Below are 14,355 nucleotides of genomic sequence, written 5' to 3' on the forward strand. Positions count from 1 at the left end.
TAGAGTTTTAAATTAGAATGTAATTGTGTGTTTTTGGTTTTTTCTTTTTTCCCCCTCTTTTTTTAGGAAGAAAAGGAGGGAGATTTTTATCTTTTAGGTGGCCTCATTTTGTTGAAGAGACAATTTTAGGAATTGTTTAAATTTAAGAGGCTGCTCTGTATCTTGCCTGATTTTGGACCTAGTCCAATCACTGAAGAACTAGAAGCAAAGTTTTCTCATACCTGCCTTCTGAAGAGAACTGCGTTTTATAATTCAAAATGGGGACGAGCTATTGACATGGATTACTGTGCTCAGGATAATGAAATTGTCAGTATGCTTAGAGATGCACGGCATGTAATCAGGCATATGGGGAAATAGCCCATTCAACCTCTAAGACAAAGGGCTTGCCTTTGAGACCATGACTATACAAAAGCAGCCATGCTCTTTAGTTAGAGAATAAACTGGAATCTGGATAGTTTCCTTAATGTGGAACAAAATGTACCCTTTGTCTCCAGACACTTTCCTTTATAGAGGAGAACAACATGGCTGGTAAAGGCCAATGGAGCTATCTGTGGATTTACTGGATTTGAAGTTCTCCATATATCTACCATGTGAACTGGCATGAAAACTACTACTTGGGGTTCAGATCTCAGGAACAAGAATGTAAGTCTTAGCAAATTTCAGTTACAACAATTTTGAAGATGGCATGAATGGCCATTTGTTTAACTTGGCCCAGTTCTCTCCTTCGGGTGAGTCTCTGCTCCTGTGATGTGGATTCCTTGCAGGGTCTGTCCTAGCCTTTGGCTTTAGATGCCCTCCTATAAGGATGCTGGCAAAAGCTATCAGCTGGGCTCTGCGATGTGTAGGGTGTGGTTGCAAATAGTTTACACTGGCATTTCATCTAATGCTCTCCATGTTATGAGTGTAGGCCTTTTTTTCCCTCTCCATTCTATGGGTGACTGAAGAGATACAATGACTTTTAGACCCCGTAGCTATCATGTGGTCGGAGCAGGACTTACCTACCTATAGTCTTAATCTTACAGTGTATTCATCAAAAATTACTCTTAATTGTATAGGTGTATTCACACATCAAGGAAGAGGTGCAGCCTGCCACACTCTGCCAGTGTTCCTTGAAATCAGATACATTGTCAATCTCTAACTGTGTTTTTTAAAGACAGTCACACCAGCATGCATTTGGTTAGGATAAGTTTCCTAGGATCCTAGAAACATAGAGTTTGGGAAAAAATGCTAGGGTTCACCCACAAACCAATTCTCTAAATGTACTTATGAGCAACTGAGGACCAGGAAGGCAAACAAACAAACATACCACCACCACCATCACCACCAAAAAACTTTTCCCAGATTTACTCAGAGGGTTAGTAGCAGAGCTAAAATTAACGTTCTTTCTGCTGTGGTTGACTCATTCTGCTTCCATATTGCAAATGATATATTTGCATCTTTACTTGTTTCTAAGGGCACGTTACAGAATTTTTCAGACAGGGAAAGAGAAATTGCATTTCAAATGCTGTTCTTCCTCCCTGAGAAAATAATTATAGATGAAAACACAAATAACTGGAGTGCTATTTAGAGACATCTGAAACCATAGTAGGAGGCTGAAAGTAATAAGAATAAACAAGTCACTGAACACAGGAGCTGGAAATGGTATTAGAAATCATACTGTTTAATGTCTCCCACAGAATGACACACATGATGCTCAGATAGTGGGATGAATAGGGGGTACCTGTGATGGCTCTTGGTGACATAAACAAAATTTTAATATTTATTTGAATGATACTAGCACATACATGCCTGTGTATTTGTGTCTATGTAGGTAGGTGTCTACTGCTGTACATTTATTTGTATGTATATTGTTGAGCTCTTACTGTGTGCCAGGTCCTGTCCTGGGAAATATGAGTGAACAGGATGGATGAAGATTCCTGCCCTCTGGAAGATGATGTTGGTCCATAAGATTGTCTATACAACACAGGGATTGCTTTAAGTTTGACATCTTCTAATGCAGACCACACTGGCTCTTCTCAGAGTTATCTTTAATTATAAAAGCCCAGCTCTCTCCGCAGGCACGGGTGGATACAATCCTCAGCTGGGAAGAGAAAACGTCTTTCGGCAGAGCCAGGTTCTATGACAATGGATGGGTCTCATTAGCCATTCTCTGCTTCATAGATAATGCAGTCGTGATGGCATCATTTGGTCTAGTGAAGAATCGCCCAGGAGATCGTGTTGACATCTGAGATTTATTCTAATCCTTTCTTGCAGATTTTATAATGAGCATTGTAACAAAGTACGCCAAAGAACCATTACATATCTTATAAAATCTTAATAATACAAAAATTAGAAACGTTTTTCATGCATTTGTTCAACTTGTTCAGAATCCACAGATTTCACTTTGCTGATTAGCACATAGTGCCCTTCCAGGGGACACTGCCTTTAAGAGGTCACGATTCCTCAATTGCTTTGCATATTTTTGTGATGAATATTGTTTATATTTACAAGGTCTTACTGTCAAATTGTGCAGTTTGGACAAAGAAGATATAGAATGTACACATACCTGTGCATCAAGTCCTTTTTTTCTCATTTATTCTCCAAATGTTTATTGATTGTCTGCCTCAAGCATAGTATTAAGTATAAAAAAGTTAAGGAAAAAAAAAAAGACTTCAGAAACGAGGGAACGCTTCTAGTGTGGAGAATGTGTAGTGTGGGGATTTATCTGGAAAAGTAAATGATGCCCACAAGGGCAGAGCGCAAGAGGTGTAGCCACGGCATAAGTGCAGGACTTGGGGTGAGGTGCACACTGTATTCTTTTCCTGGGCCCATCACTTAATTGCTATGTGATCCTGGGTGCCAGAGACTGGATGCTTGTGTCCCCTCAAAATTCAGGTGTTGAAATTTAATCCCCAGTGTGATGGTATTTGGAGGTGGGTCTTTGGGAGGTGATTAGGTCATGAGAGCAGAATCCTCATGAACAAGATTAGTTCTCTTATAAATGAAACCCCAGAGGGTTCCCACACCTCTTCGTTCATGGAAAGACACAACTAAGAGATGACCATCCTTGAGTCAGGAAGCAGGATCTTACCAGACCCCAAATCTGCTGGCACCTTGATCTTGGACTTTCCAGTCTCTGAAACCACGAGAAATAAATTTCTGTTGTTTATAAGCCACCCAGTCTATGGTACTTTGTTATAGTGCCCCCATGGGCTAAGGCCCTGGGCAAGGTGTTCAATCTTTCTGAGTCTGGTTTCTCATCTGGAAAATAATACACATGACACCTACTTGGTTGTGCTATTGTGAAGGCAAAAGGGAATGTTATACGCAAAAGTCCTATCACAGAGAAGAGAGCCAGTAAGGGTCATTTCCCTCCCCCTTCCGTTATTTAGTTGTAAGCTCTGAAACCACTCAATTATCTTCACAAACCAGTAGTTCATTTTAATCCGTCTGCTCCATGAAACTCTTCCTGGTCTTGACATGACCTCTCTTGCAACATTCTTTCCTGCTCCCTGCTTGTAACCCATATCAGGTTGCCTCTCTGTTCTTTTCCCAGACTTCTGTTTTCTTGGTCCTCTAGGCTTCATTTTCAATCAGGAATCCATTTCCTTCTCTTTCTTTCCCAATGTTTTCTTTTACTCCATTTCTTAAGTGTTTCATTCCACCCAAGACCTGTCAGAGACAATACTTCCAAGCTCCCTATTTCCTTTGTACCAAAATAGAAGTACTCAAGTACTTTTAATTAAGAGGGCATTCTTGATAATACGCAGCATAAAAAATGTTGAAAATATCCTAGAATCTCCCCAAATTCTTCTTATTGTTGTGTCAAGACTTCATTGCAATAACAGATCTTTTTCTCATGGTATTTTTGCCATCACTTCTTTCCATCCAGTCCAAGGGGCTAATCAGGCTTTTGGTTCATAGGCTTCTGCTGGAAAATTTGCCTGTAAGTCCTTTCCACCATCCACCATGACCACTCTGCCCGAACCTTGCACTCCCTCAGACGTTCAGGATTTTGTTTCCTGAAATTAAAGTCACTGAGGTGTATAATAAGGTAAGTGATTGAGACAAGTACCTTAGGAACACAGGCATGCCGGGTGTAATGGAAGCACAGTGAATGAGAAGAAAAAGTTGTAGGACTGCCCTGTCTAATATGCTATCCATTGGCCACATGTGGCTATTGGACACTTAAAATGAGGCTGATCTGAACTGAGATTAGTTGTAAGCATAAAATACACACTGGATTTCAGAGACTGTAAGAAATGAGAATACAAAATATCTCATATGTTCTTTTACTTCAGTATTGTTTTGACAATTCTGGGTCTTTTGTGATTCCATATAGATTTTAGGATTATTTGTTTTAGTTCTATAAAAAATATCAGTGGAAATTTGACAGGGATCACATTAAGCCTGTAGATTGCCTTGGGCAGTATGGCGATTTTAACAATATTGACTCTTCCAATCCAAGAGCATGAGATATCTTTCCATTTCTTTAACTCACCTCTAATTTCCTTAATCAATGTTTTGTAGTTTGCCATGTATAAATCTTTCACCTCCTTGGTCAGACTTATTCCTAATATTTTATTGTTTTGGATGAGATCTTAAAACGGATCGTTTCTTTACTTTCTTTTCCTGCTATTTCACTGTTGGTGAAAAGAAGTGTGACTGATTTCTGTATGTTACTCTTGTATCCTGTTACCTTGCTGAATTTTTTTTATTAGTTCTAGATTTTATGTGGAGCTTTTAGGGTTTTCTATATATAATATCATGTCATCCACATATATTGATAATTTTGCCTCTTTTCTTCCTGTTTGGATTCCTTTTATATCCAGAGGGAACTCTAATTCAAAAAGATACATGCACCCCAATGTTCATAGCAGCACTATATACAGTAGCCCGGAGATGGAAGTAACCTAAATGTCCATCAACAGATGACTGGATAAAGAAGTTGTGGTATATTTATACAATAAAATACTACTTAGCCATAAAAAAGAATAAAATAATGCCATTTGAAGCAACATGAATGGACCTAGAGATTGTCATTCTAAGTGAAGTAAGCCAGAAAGAGAAAGAAAAATACCATATGATATCACTTATATGTGGAATCTAGACAAAGAGGACACTAATGAACAAATCTACAAAACAAAAACAGACTCACAGACATAGTAAACAATCTTATGGTTACAGTGGGAAAGGGGGTGGGAAGGGATAAATTTAGGAGTTTGAGATTTGCAAATGTTAGCCACTATATATAAAAATAGATTTAAAAAAAATTTCTTCTGTATAACACAGGGAACTATATTCAATATCTCATAATAACCTTTAATAGAAAAGAATATGAAAATGAATATATGTATGTATATGCATGCCTGGGACATTGTGCTGTACACAATTACAAGTTGTAACTGACTATACTTCAATAAAAAATACAAATTATATAAAAAAAAGAAGTTAAGCAACAGTACCAACAGAAAACAAAAACAAAAGGAAAATATCTCATATGTAATCCTGTAATGCTCAAATCTCTTATATAAAATGGCACAGATTTGCATATAACCTACCCAAATCATCCCATATACTTTAAATTATCACTAGATAACTTATAATAGCTAATAAATGTAAATGCTATGTAAAAAGTTGTAAATGTAATGTAAATGCTATGGAAATAGTTGCCAGCAGACAGAAAACTCAAGTTTTTCTATTTGGAACTTTCTGGAACTTTTTTCCCCAAAATATTTTAGATTTGTGGTTGGTTGAATCCTTAGGTACAGAATCTGAGGCTATGGAGTGCTGTCTGTACTTTAGATATATTGTGTCAAATGAAATCAATTATTACAATTAATTTCATCTATTTCTTTTCATTTTTTAAAAAATGTGGCTGCTAGAAAATTTTAAATTGCACTTGTGCCTTTCATGTGGTTCATGCTATATTTTACTGGAAGAGCTATTGTGGAAGATGAGCTATAAAAGGTGATAGAAGGCCCATGGTTTTAATGCTTTCAAGGCCATTGTAAGGACATTTGCACTTGCTTTAACTGAAAGGAAAGCCACTGGGGGGGAGTTTGAGCAGAAAATGGCCTTATCTGCCATTTTTATAATAGGTTATCTCTGGCTATTCTTTTATAAGTTATAGGAGAACAAGGATGAACTCAAGAAGTTCTCTTGAGGGACATTGCAATAATCCAGGCTAGAGATGTTGCTGGCCTGGGTAGCAGATAGATGGTAAATGGTCAGATACCAGAGGATAGTCTAATGTTTTCAAAGTGGAGTGTGAGAGAAAGAGAAGGACTGAGAACTACTACTCAAATTGTTTGCCTTAAAAATTTATCAGGATCCAGCTGTCATTCACTGAGATGGAGAAGATGGAGGAGAGTAGATTTAGATCGAAGCTCAGAAACTTAGCTCTGTACCTGTCCAGCTTGAGATTCTCATTGAGCATCCAAGTGGAAGTTTGAGAAGGCAGTTTGGGACGAGCCATGGAGAGGTCTTGGCAGAAGACCAGCTTTGGAGGATTGTCAAGGTAGCATTGGCATTTAGTACTATGAGATTGGATGGTACCTCCAAGGGAGTGAGCAGAGGCAGAGGTGAGAAGGGGCTGGAGGATGAGCCTGGGGGCACTCAGAGAGCTCACGAGCAGTCACTGCTACAGCTACACGGCAGCACACCCATCCGCCTCCCACCCATGATGCTCACTGGTGCAGACTTACTCAGAAGGAGAAATACCATTATGAATTTTTAAAATCTCATCTTTTTTGGGCTGGGTAGTTACAGCAAGAAGTTTGTCAATCAGTGTGATAAATGTCATATTTAAAGTGTATTCCACCGTCTACCGATTGGAGTCAGTATTTAAACAGACAAACTGCATTGTGCTCAATTCTTTTATTTATTTATTTATTGAAATATATTCAGTTTACAATGTGTCAATTTCTGTTGTACAACATGTTTCAGTCATATGTATAAATTTACATATTCATTTTCATATTCTTTTCCATTATAGGTAACGACAAGGTATTGAATATAGTTCCCTATGCTATACAGTATGAAATTTGATGTTTATGTATTTTATATATAGTAGTTAGTATCTGCAAATCTCGAAATCCCAATTTATCCCTTCCCACCCAGTTTCCCCCTTGTAACCGTAAGTTTCTTTACTATGTCTGTGAGTCTGTTTATTGCAATCAATTCTTAAAGATGTTCTAATTTGAATAAATAATATCATATTACTTATCATAATGGGCCATCAATTATCTCAATAGGTGTCCTTCCCCAATTTCTTAGTAAAATTTAAAATTTTTATTACATTAACTGTTCAATGCTTTGCATACTCAGATATGAACACTTGCAAAATTCAAATAAAAATAATAGGACCTTAGAACTCTAAAATCGTGAAAATCACTGTGACACAGAATTTTTGAACACACATTATAAAGACATTTTCAGGTGCTCTTGACCTTGTCTTCTAGAAAATATGCTCCTTTTATGTCCACTTACTGCTGCCTTTTGAATCACCACCTCTGAGGTTTCTGAGTCTCTTTCTCACTTCAAACCTGATCAACGTGTCCATTTCTTAAAAGTAAGGATTCCACAAAGGGATAGAAAGTAGAGGCTGAGTGACCGAAAGCAGAATAATATTATCTATCCTCCTGCAGAATACCCAGGATACAATGTGGAAAATTAGCTGCTGCTTCTAGACGTAGAAACTGTGTGGTTTTATTTCTCTCTATTTATTTATACAGAGAGTGGATAGAGTGTGTGTGTGTGTGTGTGTGTGCGCGTGCGCGCCTGTGAGGAGGAGGGTAAAAATCCAGGCTCTGGAATTGCACTAATTGAGCTCAAAAGTGCACGTTCTTCTATTCAACAGCCATGTCAACTTAAGCAAAATTTTAATCTCCTCTGTGCTTCAGATTTTTTTTTTTAATTTTTAATTTTTTAATTGAAGTATAGTTAGTTTACAATGTGTTAATTTCTGGAGTACAGCATGTTTCAGTCACGCATATACATACATATATTCTTTTCATATTCACATTTTTTATCTATACAATGGGGTACTGTTAGTACCTACATCATAAGGGTGTTGAAAAGGTTAAAATGAGTTTATAATTGTTAAACACTTTTAATGGTGCTTAGTCAAGCACTCTATAAATGTCAACTATTTTATCTATCATCTGTCTATCTATCTATCATCTATCTATCGATCATCTATCTATCTCATTCATCATGCTTCATATTCTGAAAGTGCTAACGTTAAGAAGCTTGTGTTCATACTTTGCTCAGAGAAACCTGTTTTAAACTGTGAACCCCTGTTCTTCTGGGATTCCAGAAAATTGAGGATTCCTTCAACCCCAGATTTTGCAAAACTTTCCCCACTGCATACACTCCTCAGGCCATTAGTCATACATTTATATGACTTTAATTAAAAGTCATTCTTTATCACAGATCTTTTGATTCCTTTATATCCCCAACTTCTGATGCTTTTGTGCTGTGTACCACGCTGCCATTCCTTCTAGGGGCTTCCATGTCTTGCAGGCACAATGAGAGACACAATTCAATAGCTCAGGACAGAGTAGCAGATCACATTTGCCCTCCTGCCTGGAACAACCAACAAATGGATACAATATAGGACACAATGTTTTGTGGGACACTGGACATCAGGCGATGGAGTTCAGCAGTCCCTTAGAAACGGGAAGCAACGTGTGTCCTATGACTGCCCCAGCTTCCTGTCAGGTTAGTTTCCAGCTCACAGTGTAGGGAAGAGGGGTCCAGGCAGAGTCTGACTCCCTGAGTTGAAGAGATGGATTTGAGAGTCTGGGGAGACCAAAGCAGCTAGAGTTAACAGAACAGGATACTGGAGAGGAGAGAATGGCACAGAGAGAGAACACTGGAGATCTGCAGAAGGCTCCCCACGAGCATTTAACTGAATACCAATGTGCATGTGCAGGTGAAGAAAATACCCAAAGTTGGGGAAAGAATGCTGTGCAAAGATTAGAAGGACAGTGCTTTGCCCTCAAACAAAGCTGGAACTAGTATTCGTTCCCATCAGCCAGACTAGATGACCTCAGGATTCACAGGCTTCGGGTAGAGTGTTTAGGGTGATCTGGCCTTGGCAGTGGGAAAAATTAGTCCGAGACTGAGCACCGTCCTGATCCCATGTAATAAACCTTAAGGATCAACCTGCTTCCCAATAACTTAACTGCATCCTGGAGCAAAGCTCTAGACTATTTATAAAAACACAAAACCACCTTCCTGTTGCTTGGTTTTTAAATGTGAAAAGATAATCCATACCAATAGAAGAATTTATCAAAGTGGAAATGAGGTAATTCAGGGACAGAGGAAAACATAAAAGTCTCTGGTCACTATTCATAAAATCTCAAGGAAATTTTACATCTGTAAAATAAAATAAGGATGCTATTAAAAAGGAGTCATCAGAAAACAAGAAAGAGCTCCTGGATATTTGAAATACTTGTTCAGATTGGAAGAACTCAATAGAAAGACTGGAAGAAAAAGCTTATAAACAAACCAACAAACGCAAATCTCAAAACGTAGAACAAAAAAGATAAGGAGCAGAAAATATGAGAGAAAAAAATGAGACGTGCACGGAAGATCGATTGGGTGCTTCCAGAAGAAAAGAATGAAGAAAAAGAAAGATGGGAACCTTTCCATGCACCTGGAAGTGCTCGACAAATATTCAAATGATGGGGAAACTCAGCAGAATCTTGGCTGGTTATGAACGATGGGAGAAGAGGGAAATTACTCATTTGGTCTACAGTTTGCAAATTATTTTGCATTTATTATAACTGCCTTTTAAGTTCAAAGATTTTTATAAAATAGGATATAGTATATAATACTATAGTAATTAGTACTACTAATACTAATACTACAGTAATTAGTATTAATTTTTGAAACCATAGGTCACTGATAAAAATTCTCTTTAACCCATCATCTATGCAAGCTGGCTGAAAGGAGTCCTGTTAAAGGGAGCATGCTGTATGTCTTCATAATTTAAAAATGCTCCATGGAAAGGGCACTTCAGAAAGTTCATAGGCTGCGTGACTCATGCCACATAAAATTATGTGACAAGTTGAAATATCGACATATGGTTGAAATTCTCCTCTTTTCTTGTCAGTCATTCTCTTCTGCTGCTTCTCCTCTGAATTTATTTAGAAACAAGTAGAATTTACTCTATTAGAAGCCACTGAATTTTAGGTAGCTTTGATGACAGTACAATATAATTAGTCTGTGGTGATAAATTCAAGAATAAATTCATATAAATAGTTTTAGAATGCCCTATCATTACATTTTCTTTTTTTCAACTTTAAATGAAGGCAGGATCAAATGATAACATCCAACGTGCTTTCTTTTCCCCTCAAATCATATATTTTTGGAGCTGGGAGGTACTCAGAGATCATAGAATCAACATCCTAGTTTCCGAGATTAAGAAATTAATTAACGCCCAGATTGATGACATTCAATCCTAATGGCAGAGTCAATATTGGCCAACTCTTCTAAACACCTACAAGTGTGTTCTTTCTGATAAATTTTGTTTCTTAATTGGTGAGATTCATATGTAGTTTAAAAGAAAACTAAAACATAAATTCATAACAAAACATAAGTATCTCAGGAGAAATACAGCCTTGGGGGTGAACTCGTGTCAAGTACTGAATAAAAGCAATTAACAACATTGAAATGTATTCTTCAGTTATTTAAATCAGATTTAGATTCTTACATGATATCAAGAAGCCATCCGATTTTCTAACCTTGTTATCGCATCACTAAAGGGTTTTTTATTTTCTGTCTTACTTTCTACTTTTCTTCATTTAGTAATCCTTTTAGAGGGGGAAAAAAAAAAGATCTGGCTAAAATTGAAGTGAATACATTTAATGCAGCATAATCAGCTTCTAAATTAACTTAACTGGAGTCCCATCATGCATTTAGTACAGTGAATGAATGGCCCAAATGGGAAGCATGTTATAATGAGGACTGGGTGAATTCTGTGAGACTTAAACTTCACTTTCCTGAAATGTTTTTAAGCATCTCATTTTGTAGTCAAGTATAGCTCAATTTGCATACTTCTTTATTTGCATTTGACCTAGACACCTGCATTACTTTTTGGAGAATTCTGCTTATGGTGTTTTGAACACTTCACTGCGACCCCATGACGACAAAATGCATTTTGCTTGCTGGGGCTCTTGGAGGGGTGCACAGCGTGATTACTTTTAACCTTTCACTTGTTTTCATTTAAGTTAGCACAAGTTGTTTACTTATATTATAAGGGTGTTTTGTTTTACATGGCTTTACCTTTTCATCCACTTTTTAAAAAAACTACGTGCAGTTACAGAGACAGGGGCATTTTCTGCAAACTGAATGCAAATGATACCTATTGATGTTGTAAGTATGCATGTTAGCATAAAGGTCTCCCCACTTCTGCTGTACTAATTTTAGATCACATTTTTTTTTGTCTTCACTGATCTGGAGGAAATCAACATCTGAAACTCCTGTCCCAAGTAAAATCTATCAGTTCATTGCCTTTTGCTGCAAAACAGTGCAGCACCTTAAATGCCTCTCTTGTTCCCCTTTTTATACAACTTGAAAACCTGGGGGGTGAGCCTTGAGCCTTTTCTTTCCCACTCTCTTATATCCAGCCAGTCACGAAGCTTGGCTGAGTCCACCTCCTCCAGAGACATTGCGTCTGTGGCTTCTCCACTCCCACAGCCACTGCCTTAATTCAGACTCCCACCATCTCTTTGCTGGATCATTTTAACACCTTTATTACTCGACTTCCTGCATCCAATTTTCCTCCTTTCCAATGCAGCAACTTTTCCAAAATTAAAATATCGCATTGCTTTGACACAAAAGGCAAAATATCTTAATTGCTCTAAAGGTAATAATTTAACACCTTTCATGCCACACAGCATCTCCGCAACACCTGGCTCCTGACTGCCTCTCCAGCCTCCTCCTTCCCGGGGACTCCTCATGTATGACTCTGTCACCATATAGAATTCCTTCTCATTGCACTGGGCTCCCACGTACTTCTGCACCTGTACGTGTGCTGTGCCTAGAATTCCATTTCCTGACTGCACGGCTGGTGTTGTATCAAGAAGATAAAAGGGTTTCAGGGTGTTGGTGGCAATATAGGGTCCATATTCCAGGCCTCCCACCTATCAGCTAGGGGCCTCGGCCAAATGACTTAGTGTCCCTGAGTCTCAGTTTTCTCATCTATTAAACAGTGATAGTTATGCTGTCTGCCTTATTGAAGTCTGTGAGGTTTATGTGTGGAAAGTATGGTGTCTGGTGCATGGCGATCAATGAAAGCTAGCTAATATCAATGCTGATAATTAGGAATAATTATGTCATTATCAGCAAAGGAAATCAAAACTCTTAAGGATGTCGTGTTGCAACTCATATAAACTGCCCACCGCTGCACTTGATAGCTATGGCAAAAAGACAAAAAATAAAGCTATGCTTTTTCTTTCCTTTGTCTTAAATAATCATCCAATTTTAAGTCAAATCTGTGTGATTGCCTAGAACATAATTCATCTTCCATGGCTACCCACAGATAGGGCTGAGAAATTACAGCCATCATGAGAATATCGACTGCTAGATAGTGCCTACTTGGATAATAAATCACCAACTTCTGAGGCTCACCGTCTTGCACTTTCTTTGGCAGGAGAAGAGTCAAGGGCAAGTCCCTGGGGCTGCAAAGGTGGGTTTCACAGAAAGCATCTTCCAAGAGGTACTCGGCGTTAGCGTCGCTGGAGTCTGGGGAACTCCCGCTGGAGTCTGGGAAACTCCACATCCTGCCCTCTTCACCCGGGCTAGCCTGTTCTATCCTTCTTACTTCGCTTCTGGGTTCAGACCCCAGAGGCTGCCTGGAGGGCAGTGCAGGTGGCCAAGAGCAGCCCCTGATTTTACAAGTTCTTGAAACCCTTCTTCTGGGGCTTGTCCAAAGGCCTGTGCTGCTTCCTCTCATTCCCTTCTCTTTCTACAACCTGACGGTCAGCTCCTGTCTTCACCTGCTGTGTTGTTAGAGTTCCCTGAGCTATTGAAGTGACCTTTTCACCCCCACTCCCAGAACCGCCATTAGCATCTCCTTCTCTCTAGGTCAGAGAGCAAGAGAAGGTCTCCACTCCTCTCCTCTGTTGTTTGAAATAAGCAATTATTGTATCTCCTGAAGGTGGATGGCCAAAATATAAATTGAGCAGGAGGCTGCACTAGGAAACGCCAAGGTCTCTTTGTGCCCTAGGATCTTATGATTCTAGGTTTAGAAGCATTGAATTTAAAATCTCCTATTGCCAAAAAATTAATAATTAAAGTAAAATAAAGGGCATGCATACGCTGTCTCTTGTTTGTAGCCACAAGCAGGCTGTCTGCCATAGTGAGAAGCAGGAATTGAGGCTCTGGTCCTTCAGCGTGGCCCCTGGAATCTTCCTGGGGGCAGTTCTGCCCAGTCCCCAGGCATTGCATCCTCTCCTCCCCGGAGCTGGCTGCCACCTTGGAGCCCTGCCTCAAAAAGTGATCGTGATTCCAAGAGAGGAGTGGGATTAAGGAGGTCTCACCATATGTCCTAGGACAGGTCCTGGGAGTCCTGGGTGGCAATTGAGCTGCCTTAGTGGCCACAAAAGAGTAGAGTATGGAGGGAGGAAAGAGGACCAAGTCTTAAGCATAGAAGCTTTCATCAGAGCTCTACACTTATTGACTCGTTAATCTGGCACATGTTTACGGAGCCCCTCCGTGTGCCGGGACTGTTCTGTGACGCTGGGGGTAACAGACACGGTCTCTACCCTCCTGGACAGGGGATGGGGAGTTCAGGTGAAGGGTGAGGATGTAGGGGAAACAGCAAGATAACTTCAGTAAAAGTGATGATTCCACGAATGTATTAATAAAGCATTTATCATAAGAGTGATTCAAGGAGCCCCCTTAGAGAGGCTGCTGCACTTGGGGAGGAGGCATTGGTGCTACCAGGCAGACCAGATAGGTGATCTGACCACTGTAGAGGGCCAAGGAAACTTGATATATTCCAGAACTGAGAGTAGGTAAGATACGGGGGTGTCAGAGGCAAGACAGCGTCCAGCTTCTTTGGGCTTGTAGTTTACAAATTTGGATGTTATTTTAACTTGGGTTTCTGGTAAAATTTCATATGGACAAAGGGACTGTACCAGAGTAGCTGAAAGTAAAACGAAATTAAAACCCTCCTTAAAGATATCCAGTTAATTGGCTAATGCTCTGAGCTCCCAGTGCCGATCCATGTGTTTATCAGACAATTCATCGCCTCCTGCCCTTGTACCTGGATGTCTGTGTAGTTCTCTGGGTCTGAGTGCTCTCACATTCTTCTTAGTCTTCTCATCTTGGGATGAGGGTCCTCCTGTTTTTGCATGCCTC

Source organism: Camelus bactrianus, chromosome 5, assembly GCF_048773025.1.
Source record: "Camelus bactrianus isolate YW-2024 breed Bactrian camel chromosome 5, ASM4877302v1, whole genome shotgun sequence".
NCBI classification, from domain to species: domain Eukaryota; kingdom Metazoa; phylum Chordata; class Mammalia; order Artiodactyla; family Camelidae; genus Camelus; species Camelus bactrianus.